Raw genomic sequence first — 19,957 nt, forward strand, 5'->3', positions numbered from 1 at the left:
AGCTCGCTTTGCCTGTCTGTTCCTCAGTTTCCCCAGCTGGATGCTGAGGAAACTGAGGATGCATCAGGCGAGGTATTTCCGTAGAGACACTGGGAAGTGTTAGTAGCATTATACAAGGCACTGGTGAGGCCTCATCTGGAATACTGTGTGCAGGTCTGGTCTCCCATGTTTAAGAATGATGAATTCAAGCTGGACCAGGTGCAGAGAAGGACTACTAGGATCACCCGAGGAATGAAAAACCTGTCTTATGAAAGGAGACTCAAAGAGCTTGGCTAGTTTAGCCTAACCAAAAGAAGGCTAAGGGGATATACGATTGCTCTCTATAAATACACGAGAGTGATAAATACCAGGGAGGGAGAGGAGTTATTTAAGTTAAGCGCCAATATGGATACAAAAACAAATGAATATAAAGTGGCCATCAGTAAATCTAGGCTTGAAATTAGATGAAAGTTTTTAAACATCAGAGGAGTGAAGTTCTGGAACAGCCTTCCAAGTGGAGAAGTGGGGGCAAAAAACCTGACTTGTTTTAAGATTGAGCTTGGTAAATTTATGGAGGTGATGGTATGATGAGACTGCCTACAATGGCATGTAGCCGATCTCTGACAGCTAGCAGCAAATATCTCCAGTGGCCGATGATGGGATACTAGGTGGGGAGGCTCTAAGTTATTACAGAGAATTCTTTCCCAGGTGTCTGGCTGTTGGGTTTTGCCCCCATGCTCAGGTTCTAAGGGATCACTGTGTTTGGGATCAGGAAAGAATTTTCCCATGGTCAGATTAGCAGAGACCATGAGGGGGAGGAAAGGGCGGGGTTCGCCTTTCTCTGCAGCAAGTTTAAACTAGTGGAAATGGTGATTTATTTGTAACTTGAAGTCTTTAAACCATGATTTGAGGACTTCAGTAACTCAGCCAGAGGTTAAGGGTCTATTGCAGGAGTGAGTGGGTGAGGTTCTGTGGCCTTCAATGTGCAGGAGGTCAGACTAGATGATCATGATGGTCCCTTCTGGCCTTAAAGTCTATGAAACACAGGGCTTCAGGATCCTCCCTTTCCATGGAACTCCTCTTCACCTCATTCATAGAATCATAGAATCATAGAATATCAGGGCTGGAAGGGACCTCAGGAGGTCATCTAGTCCAACCCCCTGCTCAAAGCAGGGCCAATTCCCAACTAAATCATCCCAACCAGGGCTTTGTCAAGCCTGAACTTAAAAATCTCTAAGGAAGGAGATCCCACCACCTCCCTAGGTAACCCATTCCAGTGCTTCACCACTCTTTGAGTCAAAAAGTTTTTCCTAATATCCAACCTAAACCTCCCCCACTGCAACTTGAGACCATTATTCCTTGTTTTGTCATCTGCTACCACTGAGAGCAGTCTAGATCTATCCTCTTTAGAACCCCCTTTCAGTAGTTGAAAGCAGCTATCAAATCCCCTCTCATTCTTCTCTTCTGCAGACTAAACAATCCCAGTTCCCTCAGCTCCAGCCCCCTAATTATTTTTGTTGCCCTCCACTGGACTCTTTCCAATTTTTCCACAACCTTCTTGTAGTGTGGGGCCCAAAACTGGACACAGTACTCCAGATGAGGCCTCACCAATGTCAAATAGAGGGGAATGATCACATCCCTCGATCTGCTGGCAATACCCCTACTTATACAGTCCAAAATGCCGTTAGCCTTCTTGGCAACAAGGGCACACTGTTGACTCCAACTTCTTGTCCACTGTAACCCCAGGTCCTTTTCTGCAGAACTGCTTCCTAGCCATTCGGTCCCTAGTCTGTAACAGTGAATGGGATTCTTCCATCCTAAGTGCAGGACTCTGCACTTGTTCTTGTTGAATCTCATCAAGTTTCTTTTGGCCCAGTCCTCTAATTTGTCTAGGTCCCTCTGTATCCTATCCCTACCCTCCAGCGTATCTACCACTCCTCCCAGTTTAGTGTCATCTGCAAACTTGCTGAGAGTGCAGCCCACGCCATCCTCTAGATCATTAATGAAGATATTGAACCAAACCGGCCCCAGGGCCGACCCTTGGGGTACTCTGTTTGAAACCGGCTGCCAACTAGACATGGAGCCATTGATCACTACGCATTGAGCCCGACGATCTAGCCAGCTTTCTATCCACCTTATAGTCCAATCGTCCAGCCCATACTTCTTTAACTTGCTGGCAAGAATACTGTGGCAGACAGTATCAAAAGCTTTGCTAAAGTCAAGGAATAACACATCCACTGCATTCCCCTCATCCACAGACTCAGTTTTCTCCTCATAGAAGGCAATTAGGTTAGTCAGGCATGACTTGCCCTTGGTGAATACATGCTGACTGTACCTAATCACTTTCCTCTCCTCTAAGTGCTTCAGAATTGATTCCTTGAGGACCTGCTCCATGATTTTTCCAGGGACTGAGGTGAGGCTGACTGGCCTGTAGTTCCCCGAATCCTCCTTCTTCCCTTTTTTAAAGATGGGCACTACATTAGCCTTTTTCCAGTCATCCGGGACCTCCCCGTTCCCCAGGAGTTTTCAAAGGTAATGGCCAAAGGCTCTACAATCACATCCGCCAACTCCTTTAGCACCCTTGGATGCAGCACATCCGGCCCCATGGACTTGTGCTCGTCCAGTTTTTCTAAATAGTCCCGAACTACTTCTATCTCCACAGAGGGCTGGTCACCTTCTCCCCATACTGTGCTGCCCAGTGCAGTAGTCTGGGAGCTGACCTTGTTTCTGAAGACAGAGGCAAAAAAATCATTGAGTACATTAGCTTTTTCTACATACTCTGTCACTAGGTTGCCTCCCTCATTCAGTAAGGGGCCCACACTTTCCTTGACTTTCTTTTTGTTGCTAACATAGCTGAAGAAATTCTTCTTGTTACTGTTAACATCTCTTGCTAGCTGCAACTCCAGTTGTGCTTTGGCCTTCCTGATTCACTCCTGCATGCCTGAGCAATATTTTTATACTCCTCTCTGGTCATTTGTCCAATCTTCCACTTCTTGTAAGCTCCTTTTTTGCTTTTAAGATCAGCAAAGATTTCACTGTTAAGCCAATCTGGTCGCCTGCCATATTTACTATTCTCCCTACACATCGGGATGGTTTTTTCCTGCAACCTCAATAAGGATTCTTTAAAATACAGCCAACTCTCGTGGACTCCTTTCCCCCTCATGTTATTTTCCCAGAGGTATCCTGCCTATCAGCTCCCTGAGGGAGTCAAAGTCTGCTTTTCTGAAGCCCAGGGCCTCTTCTTGACCTGCTGCTCACAAACAGAGAAGAGTTAGTAGGGGAAGCAAGGGATCCTGAGGGGGTGAAGGGGCAACGGACCTCAGGACCCCCAACTTTCTCCTGGGACTCCCCTTCTCTCCTCCAGCCCAGGAGTCTCCGTTGTCCCTCCACCACCTCAGGATCCCTTGTAACTCCCTTTCACCCTTCCAATCACCTCAGGATTCCTTCCTGGGTCTCTCAGCCCATCCCAGCAATGGACCTGGGAAACACTGCTTTGGAACCAGCATCCCCTGCCCACCTGCTGGGAATCCAGCACACAGGCATGGTCCTCCCCCACAATGCTCTAGGCTTCACAGCCAGGCCTGGCCTCTCCCAAATGTTGCTGTGTGGGGATGCACTGGGAATTCTTGTGGAGCTGTGTTCTATTCTATGCAAGAGGTGCAGACTCCCATAAAATGGAGCCATGCCTCCGCTTCTGTGTCTGGGCATTCCGCATCTGTGAAGGAGTGTTGGGATTTCCAGTCTATCCCTGGGATGGCCAAGGTACCCCAGTGTGGCTCAGGAGTCAACACTTACACTAAAAGTACCTACCTTTATTAGCCCAAAGGCTGCTCAGCCCAATCGCACATTACCAATGAATAACAATTAGCAAGTGCATTATTATGCCCATGCAATTACTATGGGAAGTGATCAGTTATTCGCAGCAGAGCCAGAAGCAGAACACACCACATCTTCCTGGTGCTCTACACGGTTCTGGCTGTCTACAGGCCTTCGGAGCAGCTTACTATTTTGGTTACCCTTTCTGACACCCCTGTACAGTAGAAAGTTTTATAGCACCCAGAACTGGTTTTAACTTTTTAGCGGTTTTTATTTACCAACCTTGTGGCTTCTATTTTGTGATTAGGTCGAACAGGTCAAACAAGTTCAGCTTAGTAACTACTTACATCACATAGGTGCCATTTTGTATTACAGCAGCCATCTTACTTATGTCAGGCTAGGCCGAGTGACATATCCCTTCAAGGAGGAGCTAGGGTTTCCCACCAGAGTGTAGTCTGAGCAGCTTGCGCAGTGCTATTTTTAGGGCTATGTCTAGACTAAAACTACTACATATGAGGAGAGATTAAAAAGACTGGGAAAAGAGATGACTAAGGGGGGATATGATAGAGGTCTATAAAATCATGAAGGGTATAGAGGAAGTAAATATTTACTCCTTCACATAACACCAGAACCAGGGGGTGACCCAATGAAATTAATAGGCAGCAGTTTTAAACAAACATACAATCTTCATACTTTCTTCATACAATCCACAGTCAATGTGGAACTCATTGTCATGGGAAGTTGTGAAGGCCAAAACCATAACGAGGTTCAAAAAAGAATGAGATAAGTTCATAGGGGATAGGTCCACCAATGGCTAGTAACCAGGATCGTCGGGGATGCAATCCCATGCTCTGGGTGTCTCTAAACCTCTGACTGCAGAAGCTGGGACTGGACGTTAGGGATGGGTCACTCAATAGTTGCCTGTTCTGTTCTTTCCCTCTGAAGCATCTGGCACTGGCCACTGTTGGAAGGCAGGATATTGAGCTAGATGGACCACTGGTCTGACCCACTATGGCCGTTCTTATGTTCTTACAGTGCACTGCTGTATGGCTTCAGTGTAGACACTCAGTACAGTGACAGGAGGGGTTCTCCCATCGCTGAAGTTAATCCACCTTCCCAAGAGATGGTCGGTGGGTCGATCTAAGAATTCTTCCATTGACCCAGCACTGTCTACACTGGGGGTTAGATTGGCTTAACTACATCTCTCAGGGCTGTGGATTTTAAACACCCCTGAGGGACAAAGCGGGGTTGATTTAACTTTTTAGCATTAACCTGGCCTAAGTGAGGATAGGCCTGCAGTTATGGACACTGTCATTCTCTGGGAAAGCATAGATCCTGATGGAATTGTTTGCCTCAGCTCTATCTGGAAACAGAAGCAGAATTTTTATTATGCAAAGCCCCCTTGGAATGACTGGGACCCTGGCATCATTTATTTCAGTAGGACATTGGGTAGAAGGTTCAAAAGTGTCTAAATCTCATTTTAAACAGCGTCTTAAGCACTTAGGTGCCCAAGTCTGACTGAAAGCTAACAAAGGTCAGAATTTTAAAATTGCATCTGTGTCTAACAGTGCATGTAGGTACCTAGTGTGATTTTCAAAACCAATTAACTTTTTAAATATCAATGGGAGTTAGGCACCTAACCTGCTTAGACATTATGAAAAATCTCACAAGGTGCATACCTGCATCATTAGGCACCTAAATCACCTAGGTGCATTCAAAAATTGTACCCATTGTGTATTAAGCTGCAGAATTCTGTTCAGGATCTCAAACCACACAAAGGCCTAGTAAGTTTAGATTTGGAGATTTGGTTCTGTTGGTTCTGTTGCTTCCCTGGGAGTTGGATCAGTCTCTAATTAAGCACAAGCAATCTTGGACCCATGCATGACATGCCTCCTGGCATGGCTCATTTTTCTCACAAATTGTTCACTGGCTGCTCTGCTGTCAAACTGACACCATTCCCTTCCCTGCCTGAGTGATTCTTGCATGGCCTTGGTAACATTGTGAGAATGGGTCTGGTAGAGTAATAACTACAGAACATTGCATGGGCAGAGGATGAATTAGAATACATAAAACTGATGATGCTTTTTACAAGACAGTAGCAGCATTTAGGGCTGCCTCCTGCTCTGTGAAATACAATGAGAGTTTCACCACCCACTTCCATGGCAGCAAGAGCAGGCCACTTGTCCATGAACATTTCTTTATACTGCCCCATTAAGAAAGAGAACACTATGTTCAAATAATAGTAAGGGAGTGAATTATGTACACGAAGATAGGAATTTCAGTAACACTTTATATGAATAATAAATAGCTAAGAGGCATTTAAGGTTAAGAGACATCTGATGAAGCAGGGTTTAGCCCACGAAAGCTCATGACCAAATACATTGGTAAGTCTCTAAGGTGCCACAAGGACGCCTCATTTTTAAAAAAAAATAATTGTATGTTACGTATTGTGGAGCTACATTATTTTGAAATACAGTGGGCCAGATTCTGAACTAGTGAAAACAGATGGAGCTCTGTTGACATGAGTGAAATTGCACTCATGTACAATCCCAGAGGACCCGTCTTAGTACCTAATAGGTGATAATGTAGCATCTGTTCATCTGACAATTTCCTGCAATATCGAGAATGAACTCTATTGAATTAAGTTAAATTGTATTGAATTAGAGTAATACCTTTTTATTAAAAATGCAATTGTGTATGGCTTATTGTGGAATGCTGTGTATTTCCCAGGGAAGGGTAAATAGGAGAACTGCAGGGAGTGATTAGGGAAATCCACGTAACTTGTAACATCTTCAGAGAAATCCTGCCCATCCTCCCAGAAAGTTATGCATATACTAGTTCAAATTGGATTCTCCAGGGGCCGACAGATAAAGCAAGGGTTTTTTGGATAGATAACCTGGTTTTCAACTGGCTTAGAACCTTCTTCCTGATACAGCAAGGGAACAGGACCCCCTGATATCCTTAGGGTAGGGTTGGAAGGACTGGGCCTGCCAGAATTCTGGTAAGCTTTTTAGCATGAATAGGTTCTTTTATTGTTTTTAATATGTGTGTTTTGTAATGCTTTTTACCACAAGACTAAACTTGAATTGCACACGAACTGCTCTGTGAAGAGAAAGCAAGCAGGTGTTCTTTCGCAACCTGTCTGTGCTGGGAAATACACAGAGAAGGCAAAGAACCGTGCAGCCTAGGCATACACTGATCAGAAAGGAGAGCGGTGAGGGTCTCCACCCAGAAAGGCAACAGCTGGGGAGTTGGAAGTCAAGAGTCAGTGCCCTTGCTGAACCATTGAGGGGAAATACATGTGCCGTTGCCCTGAACTGTGACACTTGGTTCTATGCCTCGCTCTGCCACTGGCTTGCTGGGTGACCTTGGGCAAGTCACTTTAACCTCTCTGTGCCTCAGTTTCCCAGCTGTAAAATATGGGGTGAAAAATATTGGCCTTCTTTGTAAAGCCATTTGAGATCTAGTGGAGAAAAATGCTGCATAAGAGCTAGATGGTATTATTTATTATAATTTATAGCACATCTCAAAGAAATGCATAATAGCTCTCTGTAAATATATTACACATGCTGCAAATGCCAGCTATGTATGCCCAGAAGTTATATTAAGGTAGAGTATGATTTAGCATGATATGGACTAACGTAGTTGGGCACAATGGGGAAGGATAAGATTGGTTTCTCTGATAAAGCATTGCTCTCTTCTCAAGTCTGAGTGTCCTAGCTTCTGTGTTTTAATATTTCATCCTGTTGCTTGAAAAATATGTGTTGATGTTTAATGGACTCAATGTTTGTTACTGAGACTGTGGAGCTACCGTTAATACGATCCAGTTAAACTGGCTGTGACATTTCCAAATGCACTTCAGCAAATAATATGAAAACAATATTCTCTGCAGCAGGTTTAGAGTTGAGACCAGGTAATCCTAACTAAACCTGTCACTGAGACCTACAAATTCTGGCAGTTCCACGACTGAGCCCATAGTTTTCCTGACAGAAGCTCCAAGGCAGCTGCCAAAAGCAACTTTAGTTCCCATCTATTAAAGGTGAAATACCAGGCCTCTGTCCTTGAGTGCTTGGATGGTCGGATTTGAGTGGCGTGGCGCCAAATGTCACAAACAGAAGAGCGTGGGTCAAGAAATAAGCAAAAAGTAGATGTGCCCGCTGCAGCAGGGACAGCGGTTATGGGAAGAGCTGCTGAATTATTCCAAATGTTTGTGACGCAATATCATTATATGCTACTGTGTGTATTTTATATGCTGTATATTTAGTGTATTTGTAATCATGGTATCCAGGAGGCTTTGTCTGGAGTGGCGGAGTTCGCATGAGCTCATTTATGTTTCATGTTTTCTATGGTCTGCCGCAAACCCTTTTCAATACTAAGCTGGCGGGATCTGTGCTATGTTGATAGTGATTCGTATATTAGCCATCTGTTAAAAGAGATTGACGTGCTGCCAACTGCTGAGTGAAGTTCAGTGGTGGCTAATGATGGCAGTGGTATAGTCTGGAATTGATCTCTGTGCAGAGAGACCGTGCGGCCTCTGTACTACAGTGAATTTTACCCATAATTACATGACATGCTCAGCTTTTTATAGATTGCACTGTTACCTCCATGAGATCAAAGGCACCTCAGTCCATGGTGTTGCTACACTCCATTTGTGTAGCATGGTGGGCAAAATTCTCCAGTGTGGACACTGACGTTGCACTTGCTTAAAACTTTAAACATAAGCATTGCCATACTGACCTAGCTGGTTGTCCATGTAGTCCAGTGTCTTGTTTATGGCAATAGTCAATAATAGCTGCTTCAGAGTGTAAGCCAGGGACCGAATGAGTTCTCCGCTGTCCTCTAGTTATGAATCGGGGAAAAAGGCTTCAGGAGCTGACCATATTTGCATGGACACACCTCCTCTGCCTTGCGGGTTCAGCAGACAGAGCTGTTGTGCCACAGTGATCAGTTTGGGCTGTCTAGGTTTACAATTCACTTTATTGAATTGAATGCAAGTGTAATGAAATGTGTTGTCCTGATTGTATGAGTGACGAGCAGCAGAACTGTACTTAGTCTGCTGTCATTGAAGAGGGTGTGTGAGGGGTCACACTAACTTGAGTCACTATCTCTAAGCAGGGGTCAGGGATGCCAAAATGCAAGTGACACGCAAGGGAGGATGGTCAACGAGACAGGTGTTCCTAGCTGGGTCTGGAGATTCTGTTTAAAGAGTCCTCGTGACCATTTGACTCATCTCTTTCCAGTGTTTAAGGACCAAGCTGAACAAGCACTCCCTGCTTGTGGGGTCTCAGAGTTCAGGCTCCAGTCTGTGCCTGAACATCTACATGACAATTTTAGCCTTGCAGCATAAGTCTTGTGAGCGCAAGTCTGCTGACCTGGGCCAGCTACAGCCATGCTGCAGGTCTTTTACTTTTACTTAGAGGCGCCCAAATCATGGGGTGAGGGCTTTTTTTTTTTTGCAATGTTAAGAGAAAGCTCTAGCCATCAGTCCAGCCCCTATTGCTGCTAACACCACCTAGCAAAAAGGTTAGAAGAGGAAAGAGTAAAACCCCCATGATGGACAATTATGCAGTATCGAGGAAGTCTTTTCCTAAACCCAACCAATAAGTTGTTGGCTTATAGTATTTATTTATCCAGAACAAAAGATCGGAGAAAGGCTAATGTGATGTCTGGATTTGGATCCTGATTATGCTTAGGCTGGGGTTTGGGGTGAAGTCCACATCAAGGCTAAGGCCAAATTCTATATGTGTCATAGGGTACATCCACACTATCCACCAGATTGGCAGATAGCGATCGAGCTATTGGGGCTCAATTTATTGCATCTCGTCTAGATGCGATTAATCGATCCCCGAACACTCTGCCATTGACTCCGGAACTCCATCAGGGCGCGAAGCAGAAGTGGAGTCGACGGGGAGCTGCGGCCATCAATCCCACGCCATGAGGATGGGAGGTAAGCCGATCTAAGATACGTCGACTTCAGCTACGCTATTTTGATAGCTGATGTTGCGTATCTCAGATCGATTCCCTCCCCTCCAGTGTAGACCAGGCCTTACTCATGATATTTCAGTTCCAAATGGCATAAAGCTCAAGAGATTGTGCTGATGTTGCAAGATTCCCATTGTCTTATGAGATAGGGAAATGATTCTCACCATTGTGAGCTCTCTCTGACCCAGATCCAGAAAACAGGAACCTTTTGGATTGGGCTCTGACCGGGAATCAAAGCCTCATCCAAATTCTCCAACATTCTTGGTGGTGAAGATTGATGCAAAGAACGCATTTAGCTTCCCAGCAGTGTACTTATCTTAATCCCTCTTTTTAGCCCCTGCAGGTTGAGCGGACCACTGATTCTTTCTCAGACTTCCTGTTTCTGCTGTAGTTAGAGAGTATTTTTGATTGGATTTACACTGTTAGCTATTTCCTCTTCAAAACCCATTTTGGCCCTTTCTAATTTTCCTTCTTGTAGCCTGCTCAAACTTTATTGGCTTTACTAGTGTCAGATTTAATACATTTTGAAGGATTTCTGTTTTTTGGCTTGAATAGCCTCTGAGTGCTTCACTTGCTGCTATGTACCCACAACTTTCAGTTCCTCTTAACAAGGGGTTTTCTGTGGGAATATACCTCCAGTGATCTGTATAGTGCTTGCTCTCAAGAACTAACATCACTGGAGCAGACCCTTAGCAAGTGTAAACTGGAGTAGCTCCAGGGATTTTAACACACCTCATTTTAATTAGAGAAAGGCTGGTTTGCAAATTGAAGTCACCTGGATAACACTTGTATTGATCTTTATAGTTGAAATCCAGAATTTTATACACAGCAGTTCCAATGAGATATTTCCTCTGTCTTTTCAGTTCAGCCACCTAGGGAGAATCCTGTATGGAAAATGTTGTAACCCATGTGAGTTTTTACGGCTTTGAATATAAATGGCTTTAGCCTCATTAGCTTCCTTTCAATATCAATGTGATCTAGGTACCTGAGTTTTTACTCTCAAGTTAATTTGTGAATGAGGCTCACAAATACCTTTGATGGCCTGATAAATGTTTCCTCTCTCATGAGACATAATGTGTGAATCTGCTGTTGGTGAGTAATGGTTTCTGTAGCAGTGAGATCCACACTAATCATGTTCATCAGCAGTAAACTAGTGAGTCAATGAATTCAAGACAATATCAAGCTGGGAGGGGTTGCAAGTGCTTTGGAGGACAGGATTATAATTCAAAATGATCTGGACAAACTGAAGAAATGGTCTGAAGTAAATAGGATGAAATTCAATAAGGACAGATGAAAAGTACTTCACTTAGGAAGGAACAATCAGTTGCATGTATACAAAATGGGAAATGACTGCCTAGGAAGGAGTACTGAGGAAAGAGATCTGGGGATCATAGTGGATCACAAGCTAAATATGAGTAACACTGTTGCAAGAAAAGCTAACATCATTCCGGTATGTATTAGCAGGAGTGTTGCAAGCAAGACATGAAAAGTAATTCTTCTGCTCTACTCTGCACTGATCAGGCCTCAACTGGCGTATTGTGTTCAATTCTGGGCACCACATTTCAGGAAAGATGTGGATAAATTGGAAAAAGTCCAGAGAAGAGCCACAAAAGTGATATAGGGTCTAGAAAACATGACCTATGAGGGAAGGTTGAAAAAATTGAGTTTGTTTAGTCTGGAGAAGAGAAGACCGAGAAGGGACATGATAACAGTTTTCAAGTACATAAAAGGTTGTTACAAGGAGGAAAGAGAAGAATTGTTCTTCTTAACCTCTGAGGATAGGACAAGAAGACATGGGCTTAAATTGCAGCAAGGGATCTTTAGGTTGGACATTAGGAAAAACTTTGTAACTGTCAGGATGATTAAGCACTGGAATAAATTGCCTACGTAGGTTGTGGTGTCTCCATCATCGGAGATTTTTAAGAGCACCTGTCAGGGATGGTCTAGATCAGTGCTTCTCAAAGCCAGCCCACTGCTTGTTCAGGGAAAGCCCCTGGTGGGCCGGGCCAGTTTGTTTGCCTGCCACCTCAGCAGGTTCAGCCTATCGCAGCTCCCACTGTCTGCGGTTCGCCGCTCCAGGCCAATGGGGGCTGCAGGAAGGGCAGCCAGCACATGCCCCGTCCCGCACCGCTTCCTACAGCCCCCATTGGCCTGGAGCGGTGAACTGCGGCCAGTGGGAGCCACGATCAGCCGAACCTGCAGACGCGGCAGGTAAACAAACCGGCCCAGAGCACCAGGGGCTTTTGTCATAAACAGATAGCTAAGGGTTAATGTCTCTTTCACCTGGAAAGGAGTAACCTGAAACACCTGACCAGAGAACCAATCAGGAAACAAGACTTTTTCAAATCTGGGTGGAGGGAAGTTTTGGGTATGAGTTATTTGTCCTTTGTCTTGTGTCTGATCCTCTCGACTCTAAGAGTGATCTTTCTGTCTCCTGGCTTTCTAATCTTCTGTTTCCAAGTTGTAAGTACAAAAATAGTAAGACAATAATGTTTAAATTGTTTTCTTTTGTATTTACATGTGTGTAGTTGCTAAAATGTTTTGAATTGTATTCATTTTGGATAAGGCTGTTTATTCATTTTTCTTTTAAGCAATTGACCCTGTATTTGTCACCTTAATACAGAGAGACCATTTTTATGTCCTTTTCTTTCTTTTTTATATAAAGCCTTCTTTTTAAGACTTGTTGGAGTTTTTTTTTAGTGGGGACTCCAGGGAATTGAGTCTGCAGCTCACCAGGGAATTGGTGGGAGGAAGAAGTCAGGGGGGAAAATCTCTTTGTGTTAGATTTACTAACCTGACTTTGCATACCCTCTGGGTGAGCGGGGAAGTACTTGTGTTTCCAGGACTGGAAAAAGGGAGGGTGAAGTCCCTCTGTTTAGATTCACGGAGCTTGCTTCTGTATATCTCTCCAGGAATCCAGGGAGGGAACACCCGGAGGGGGGAAGGGAAATGGTTTATTCCCCTTTGTTGTGAAACTCAAGGAATCTGAGTCTGGGGGTCCCTCAGGGAAGGTTTTGAGGAGACCACAGTGCGCCAGGCACTGTATAGATTCCTGGCTGGTGGCAGCTTTACCAGGTCCAAGCTGGTAACTAAGCTTGGAGGTTTTCATGCTAACACCCATATTTTGGACGCGAAGGTCCAGATCTGGGAAAAATGTTATGACAGCTTTCCCTGAACAAGTGGCAACCCGACTTTGAGAAACACTGGCCTAGATAATACGTAGTCCTGCCATGAGTGCAGGGGACTGGACTAGATGACCCCTTGGCCTTCCCATCCTATGATTCTATGATTCTAAGTTATAAGGCCATGATATTTCTTGACTCATACTTCATGGGGATGAACTCACAGTTGTGTCTGCTTGAGACTGCAGTTTTATACTGAAATGAGCAGGTGCAAGAGAATATGGTACTAAACTGGGAGATTTTAGATGAAGACTCATTCCAGATGCAGTTACTTAAGTCATCACTGTCTTACCCTAAAATAGCTCAGTCACTACAGTGACGGGCGTGATATAGGCAGGCAAATAGGCAGTCTGCTATTTAGCTCTATGGTAAAATTTTCCAAGGTTCCAATTTCAAAAATATTTTAGGGCCAGATTTTTAAAGGTATTTAGGCACCTAAAGAAGCAGATAGCCATCTAATCAGATTTACAAAAACTTCTAGTTGACTAACTCCATTGATTTCATCGTGTTTCAATGGAGCTGTCCTGGTTTGCACCAGCTGAATATTTGGTCTCTAGCCTCTGGGTGTAACTCCTGGATATTTCAGACCCAGGGTTTCCCTAACAAAAGCCCCACTATAGATGTGCTGCTTCTAAATGGAAATTGTGACCTTATCTTCCATCTAAATGGAGGGAGCCTTTCAGACTATATTTTCCTTGATTTATCTGTGCAAAGGCATTCTTTTTATAGCCAAGGCTGACCTTGTTCTTAGCAGTGACAATCTCAGTGCCATTACATCTGTGCTGCAGCTCAGATGCAAGACCTTCCTGTTAGCTACTCTTAATGTGGATGCCATTTGAGATACTGCCTTGACTTATGAATAAGGCTAAGATTTTGTCCCAGATATTTTTAGTAAAATCATGGATAGATCATGGGCAAAAAAGAAAAAATCACGGACGCCGTGACCTGTGTGTGACTTTTACTAAAAATATCCGTGACGAAATAGGGATCTGCGGGTCCCCACACTGCTGAAGAGGGGCAGCTGCGCAGGGGCTTGGGGGTTCCCTTGTGGCTGTGTGGGCCGGAAGCTGCAAAATACCCTGCTGCCCTCAGCTCCAAGATCCTGAGGCAGCCGGGAGCTCTGGGGTTTCCCTGCCATCTGCAGTGTCCGGGAGCTCTGGGGGTTCTCTGCCACCTTCAGTGGCCAGGAGCTCTGGGGATTCCCCCGCCGCCTATGGCAGCCAGGAGCTCTGGGGGTTGCCAGAGGTAGTGGGGGTACTTCGCAGCTCCCTGTCTTCTGCCTCTCCCCTGCCGCACCCTCCGGGCAGTGGAGGACCCTGCAGTTCCTGACCACCACTGGCTGAAGTCACGGAGGTCATGGATTCTGTGACTTCCGCAACTTCGTGGCTAAATCGCAGCCTTGCTTATGAATGCTAGAGAGGAGGTGGCATTGTCTCCCTGGCTGAGTTTGACCTCAGAAGGCAGGAACACTGGGGAAGGGAGGGAGAAGGTAATAAATGAATGGAACCATCAAGATGTGCACATGCCAGAAATGAATAACCAGCTGATCTTATCACTGTAGCCCTCTCATCCCCCATTCCCCTGCTCCCATTGGGCATGATCCAGGTCAGTGGGAATCTTTCCGTTGACTTTGGATAAGGCCTGTTGCTCGTTTACTCTCACTCATGGTATTACATCAGAAATTGGATTGTGAACCCTTGCGGAGCAAATTGTGTCTTCTGAAGGTGCTCGGTAAAGCGCCCAAATCCTTTTGGTTTACCCATTAGGAACTGCACTTATTGCTGAATATAAGTTTTGAAGCCATAGAGCCTAGGGTATCTGTGACCTTTTCTGCCAGCCCCAGTAAACCACCCTTCCACCAGAGCAGTGTGCTGCAGTGCTTTCGGGGATCCACCAGGGCGTTACAGTATGGAGGGTCTATTGGCTGACAATGACTTCAGTTTGTCCCGCTGAGTCGTGGCGGACCTGGCATGGATCTGAAGAGGGGTCGGTTTATAACAGGGCTCCTGTGACTTCACGTGGGGGAGATAATCAAAGCTCTTTTGTCATTGCTGAGCTATCAAAACACTTTCTGTAGCTGAAAAATGGTCCGAACTCTTACTAAGCAAACTATGCAGAAGAGGCTCATTCTTCAGTGCTGAGCCACATGTTCAAATTCATCCCTTCTTTTTGTCATCCTTTAATCTTTCTCCAGCCCCTTCTTCACCCTCAGAAATAACTCTATGGGAAAAGGCATGCAGCATATCACGAGGAGGTCACAAGAGATTTTTTAAGGTTTCCATTATGAAGCTTATCTTGTTTTATAATAATCATCATCTTTGTCATTGTCTTAGACTTCCCTGTGGGTAATAAGGAAGAATGAAACAAACCAGAGTCCCTGCATGGAATCTTTCTAAACTGGACAAGAGGCAGATACAAGGAGATAAGAGAAGAGAGAGGTCTTTGTGTCATTGATTTCTATTTTTTTTTCTTTTAAACTGTTTTGATTAAAACATTAGCAACATTTTAATAAACCAGCACCTGACTGTGCTCAGAGAATAACATTTCTCTTGAACTGCAGCAATTTCCATTCTCACTGCTTCTGTTAAATCCTCTCCTTACCTGTAGAGCCATGAGTGTCACCTTGCCAGCCATGAAAGCAGCCTTAGAGCCTGTCCTACTCCTTCAAGGCAAGTAGGTTCGTGGTGGGGAGTAGGGAGGAATGTGGTATGGGGTCTAACAGTGATTCAGCCAGGCCCAAACACAATTATAGGAATATGTTTAAAACCCTCTCAAACAGCACCAATGGACCCTGGGCAGTGGGTCCCTTGACAGGATGTCATTTTAGTACACTTACTGTTAGGAGGTGCATGGTAAGAGGTGCTCAGCAAATGCCTCTCACAGCGTGTAACTTTATTAACTCTACTAACTTAGGATACATCCACACTACCCGCCGGATCGGTGGATAGCATTTGATCTATAGGGGATCGATTTATCGCATCTCGTCTAGACATGATAAATCGATCTCCGAACACTCTGCCATTGACTCTGGAACTCCACCAGGGCGAGAGGCGGAAGTGAAGTCGATGGGGGAGCCGCGGCCATCAATTCCACGCTGCGAGGATGGTAGGTAAGTTGATCTAAGATACATCAACTTCAGCTACGCTATTCTCATAGCTGAAGTTGCGTATCTTAGATGTAGACCAGGTCTTAGAGAAAAAACTCCATATTTGTATGAGCCAGTAGATGGGGATCTTTCTATTAACTATGCGTGTGTGTGTACAGAGAGAGAGAGAGAAATCTTTTATGTATAATAACACCAGCAACTACCTAGGTGGGCATGCAGTTTGTCTGACCAGTGTAAACAAGGCCTTCTTTTATTCCACGGATTATAAAATGGTTATTCCTCGGCAGTTCTAACATCATTCTGTTCAGATGGTTTTACTGCCAGTTTATCTGAAGCCTTTGGAGGGTGACGAAAATCTGGAAGGACTGAGCAAGAACAAGAAGATCAGCTTTGGAAAGAAATAGATTAGACCATTTAAGAAAAGAAGAGTAGGATGCCATAAAAAGAGGGGACAGGAAGAGGTGTATTATAGGAGGAAGAAAATTTGCCTCTTTTGTGTGCAAGTGGAAATCTTCTAATATCCCCAGCACTCCAAAATCATCCCTTCAGCAGAAAGCATGCCATCCTTACACTCAATTGCCAACCTCGGACATTAAACAATCATCAGTCAGGCCCTCCAAAATCATAAGATTGCCTTAAAAAGCATAAAGTGCTTTTCTTTTAAAATGAACAAATCAACTTTGGGGTTCTTTTTCATTGTCATCTGCTGGTGGTCTCTTTAGAGGTCACATTTTCAAGCTTGTTTCTGCAACCAAGAAGGTTAGAAACTCCTTTTTTGTTGTTTTTAAATGAAAGCTGAGATTCTCCTATCATGCCATGAATTCAGGACTTGGAGCTTTAAAAAAAGCAAGACGTTTTTAAATATATCATGAGCGTTTGCCACACTGCAATAGTACCTTACTCACCAAGTAGCTTCATTGCAATCTGTGGTATTTCCACATAGTAAGGTAATAACATGAGTATGGGTAGAAGAATATAGACTCATAGACTTTAAGGTCAGAAGGGACCATTATGATCATCTAGTCTGACCTCCTGCACAATGCAGGCCACAGAATCTCACCCATCCACTCCTGTAACAAACCCCTAACCTATGTCTGAGTTATTGAAGTCCTCAAATTGTGGTTTGAAGACCTCAAGCTGCAGAGAATCTTCCAGCAAGTGACCCATGCCCCATGCTGCAAAGGAAGGCGAAAAACCTCCAGGGCCTCTGCCAATCTGCCCTGGAGGAAAATTCCTTCCTGACCCCAAATATGGCGATCAGTTAAACCCTGAGCATGTGGGCAAGATTCACCAGCCAGCACCCAGGAAAGAATTCTCTGTAGTAACTCAGATCCCAGCCCATCTAACATCCCATCACAGACCACTGGGCATACTTACCTGCTGATAATCAAAGATCAGTTGCCAAATTAATTGCCAAAATTAGGCTATCCCATAATACCATCCCTTCCATAAACTTATCAAGCTTAGTCTTGAAGCCAGTTATGTCTTTTGCCCCCACTCCTCCCCTTGGAAGGCTGTTCCAGAACTTCACTCCTCTAATGGTTAGAAACCTTCATCTAATTTCCAGTCTAAACTTCCTAGTGTCCAGTTTATATCCATTTGTTCTTGTGTCCATATTGGTACTAAGCTTAAATAATTCCTCTCCCACCCAAATATTTATCCCTCTGATATATTTATAAAGAGCCATCATATCCCCCTCAATCTTATTAACAATGGCATTATTAATATTCAGCAATGTTGGGTTTTGAGTGCTGAACTTGAGATACCGTATAGGGGTTTGATTTTTAGCAGGGCGGGTGCACCCTCTTTCTGAAACTCAGATCCCCTTATGGTGTCTCATGTTGGGCATCCAACCTCTCTAGTCACTTTTGAAAATCTTGACGATTATTTGCACTGGGCTCTGTAAAAGACAAAGAGAAAAGCCTCTAAAAGCTTTCCAACTAATGTTAAATCAGATGCAATGAGCTGTGGGCACTAAGGAGGGGAGGAGAACAGGTAAGATGTGCAGTACATGCAGCAGCAAGAGGAACTTTAATGATAAATTAACATCACTGCCATATAATTTTATTCATTCGAGTGGTTGTTTTTAATTTCATCCCAAAACGACGGGATTTTAAGTTAATCCCCTGAAGTGCTGGGAGGCTGCTGAGATGCAATAAATTTATACCCTCCAGTTATGTCCTTAATACTAAAGCTGTGAGAACACAGCCTGCGAGCACTTAAAGCAGACTTGGTTTAGAGTTTCTCTTCAAGCCAGGTTTGTCAAAGGAGTTATTAAGCTTTGTGAACTTTTCTAGCTAATCTGGGTACAGTTTCAAGCTAACCCGCCCCATTTTACAGTTTAGTGCTAAAAAACAGGCAAGAGTTGTAACACCAAAACCAGGTGAACCACAACTTGGTTTTGCTTTACCTTTCTTGGTTCATTGCAGTTTAGAACTTGGTTTTATTATTTGCCCCAATAAGTTTAGAGGCTAAATAGACCGGATGGACAAAAGAAGGATTGCTAACTTAGAGATGGGGAAACTTGACTCACCGAGAGATGAAGGGACGTGACTAAGGTGACACAGAAAAATCTGTGGGTGAGGTGGGAATTGATCTGTTGAGCACCAGTATCTTAAATGCAAGACCATCTTTGTTTTCAACACAAACACCAGAGGGTGGTCACTGTGAAGCACAGACATGTGCCAAGATATTAGCCATATTCAGGTGCCAGTTCTGTGATAGATAAGGTCATTATTACTGCCACTTTTTTCTGGGCTTGTCAATGGACATTGTAACTAAAAACAGATGATGCCATCAGAATACATGAGGCACTAGAGCACGTCAAGGATTTCTTTTAAATTGCTTTTGCACTGCCGTCTTTGAATGGTGAATCACGTGTAGCCTCCTGCCAGGTGATGTAGGCAGTAACAAGGGTTCTCTTTTTGCCCAGGGTGCTTGAGTGATGCTCATCAGTGTCTCCACCGCTGTTTGTCTTTCTCTCTGTTGCTGTGATGTGCTGTCAGTGTCCCCACCACTGCTTTTCACTGCCATTGCTCACAGCTGCCACCCCTACATCTGCCCCCCATGGCAATAGTGCACTCTGAGATTCCACCACTTAGCCCAGGTCTCAGTGGTTTCCCTGGGGAGTGGGAAACTTCTCTGCTGCTGCCTTTTCCATGCTCCAGTGAGTGCTGAGAAAGAACCAGGACGCGCCCAGGAATCGAGTCAGCCCCATCTTTGTAGACTGGTGGAGGATCAAGTGGCTTGCAGGACCTTTTAAATAGATGCACATCACCAGCTACAACAATCTGTCCCTAGTTTTCCTGCCTCTTTCTTAAATTTGGTATCACTGTCCTTTGCTTAGTGAGTAAGGCTAACCCAAGGTGACCCCCTCCATCAGCTAATATGATGTACAGTCCGGCTGCTCTTTTCTCATACAATCAGGATACCAGCATTCCATTACCCCTGCATTCAACACGAAAGTAAAGTGCAACTCAAAACAGCCAAAACTGATCCCTCTGGCAATCAGGCGCATGCACAAGGCGGGGTGGGCAAGAAGGGGCACAGTGCCCCCAATATAAATCTAAAAATATGTATTTCTGCTCCAGTCCTGGCTGCTGACTGCCAGTCGCTGCCCCAGTCCTGGCCATGCACTGCTCCAGCCCCAGGCCTGGCTGCTGCTCCAGCCACGGCCACTGATCCAGGCTGCTGCTCCAGCCCCAATGGCTGGCTGCCAGCCGCTTTCCCAGCCCCGGGCCATTGCTCTAACCTACCCCTCCAAAAGCAGTCAAATTTAAATTCCTGCACACGCCCCCATTGGCAGTGCAAATCTGTCTGCTGATCCTCTAGGCAGAGGAGTGTCTGTGCAAGCACAGTCTGCTCCAGCAGTTCATCACTAGATGTCAGGGGA

The 19,957-nt window shown here is 44.7% G+C and overlaps 1 long non-coding RNA gene across 1 annotated transcript in view; it reads left to right on the forward strand.

Annotated features, from left to right (window-relative positions):
- The window catches only part of LOC115645382, a 107,818-nt gene extending 92,429 nt beyond the window's left edge, over positions 1-15,389 (forward strand). Inside the window, exon 4 of the long non-coding RNA XR_003998727.1 lies at positions 15,293-15,389. This is a non-coding gene — a long non-coding RNA (uncharacterized LOC115645382). The remainder of the gene's footprint in view (positions 1-15,292) is intronic.
- Positions 15,390-19,957: the final 4,568 nt, after the last annotated feature.

This window comes from Gopherus evgoodei, chromosome 2 (genome assembly GCF_007399415.2).
Source record: "Gopherus evgoodei ecotype Sinaloan lineage chromosome 2, rGopEvg1_v1.p, whole genome shotgun sequence".
Classification (NCBI taxonomy): domain Eukaryota; kingdom Metazoa; phylum Chordata; order Testudines; family Testudinidae; genus Gopherus; species Gopherus evgoodei.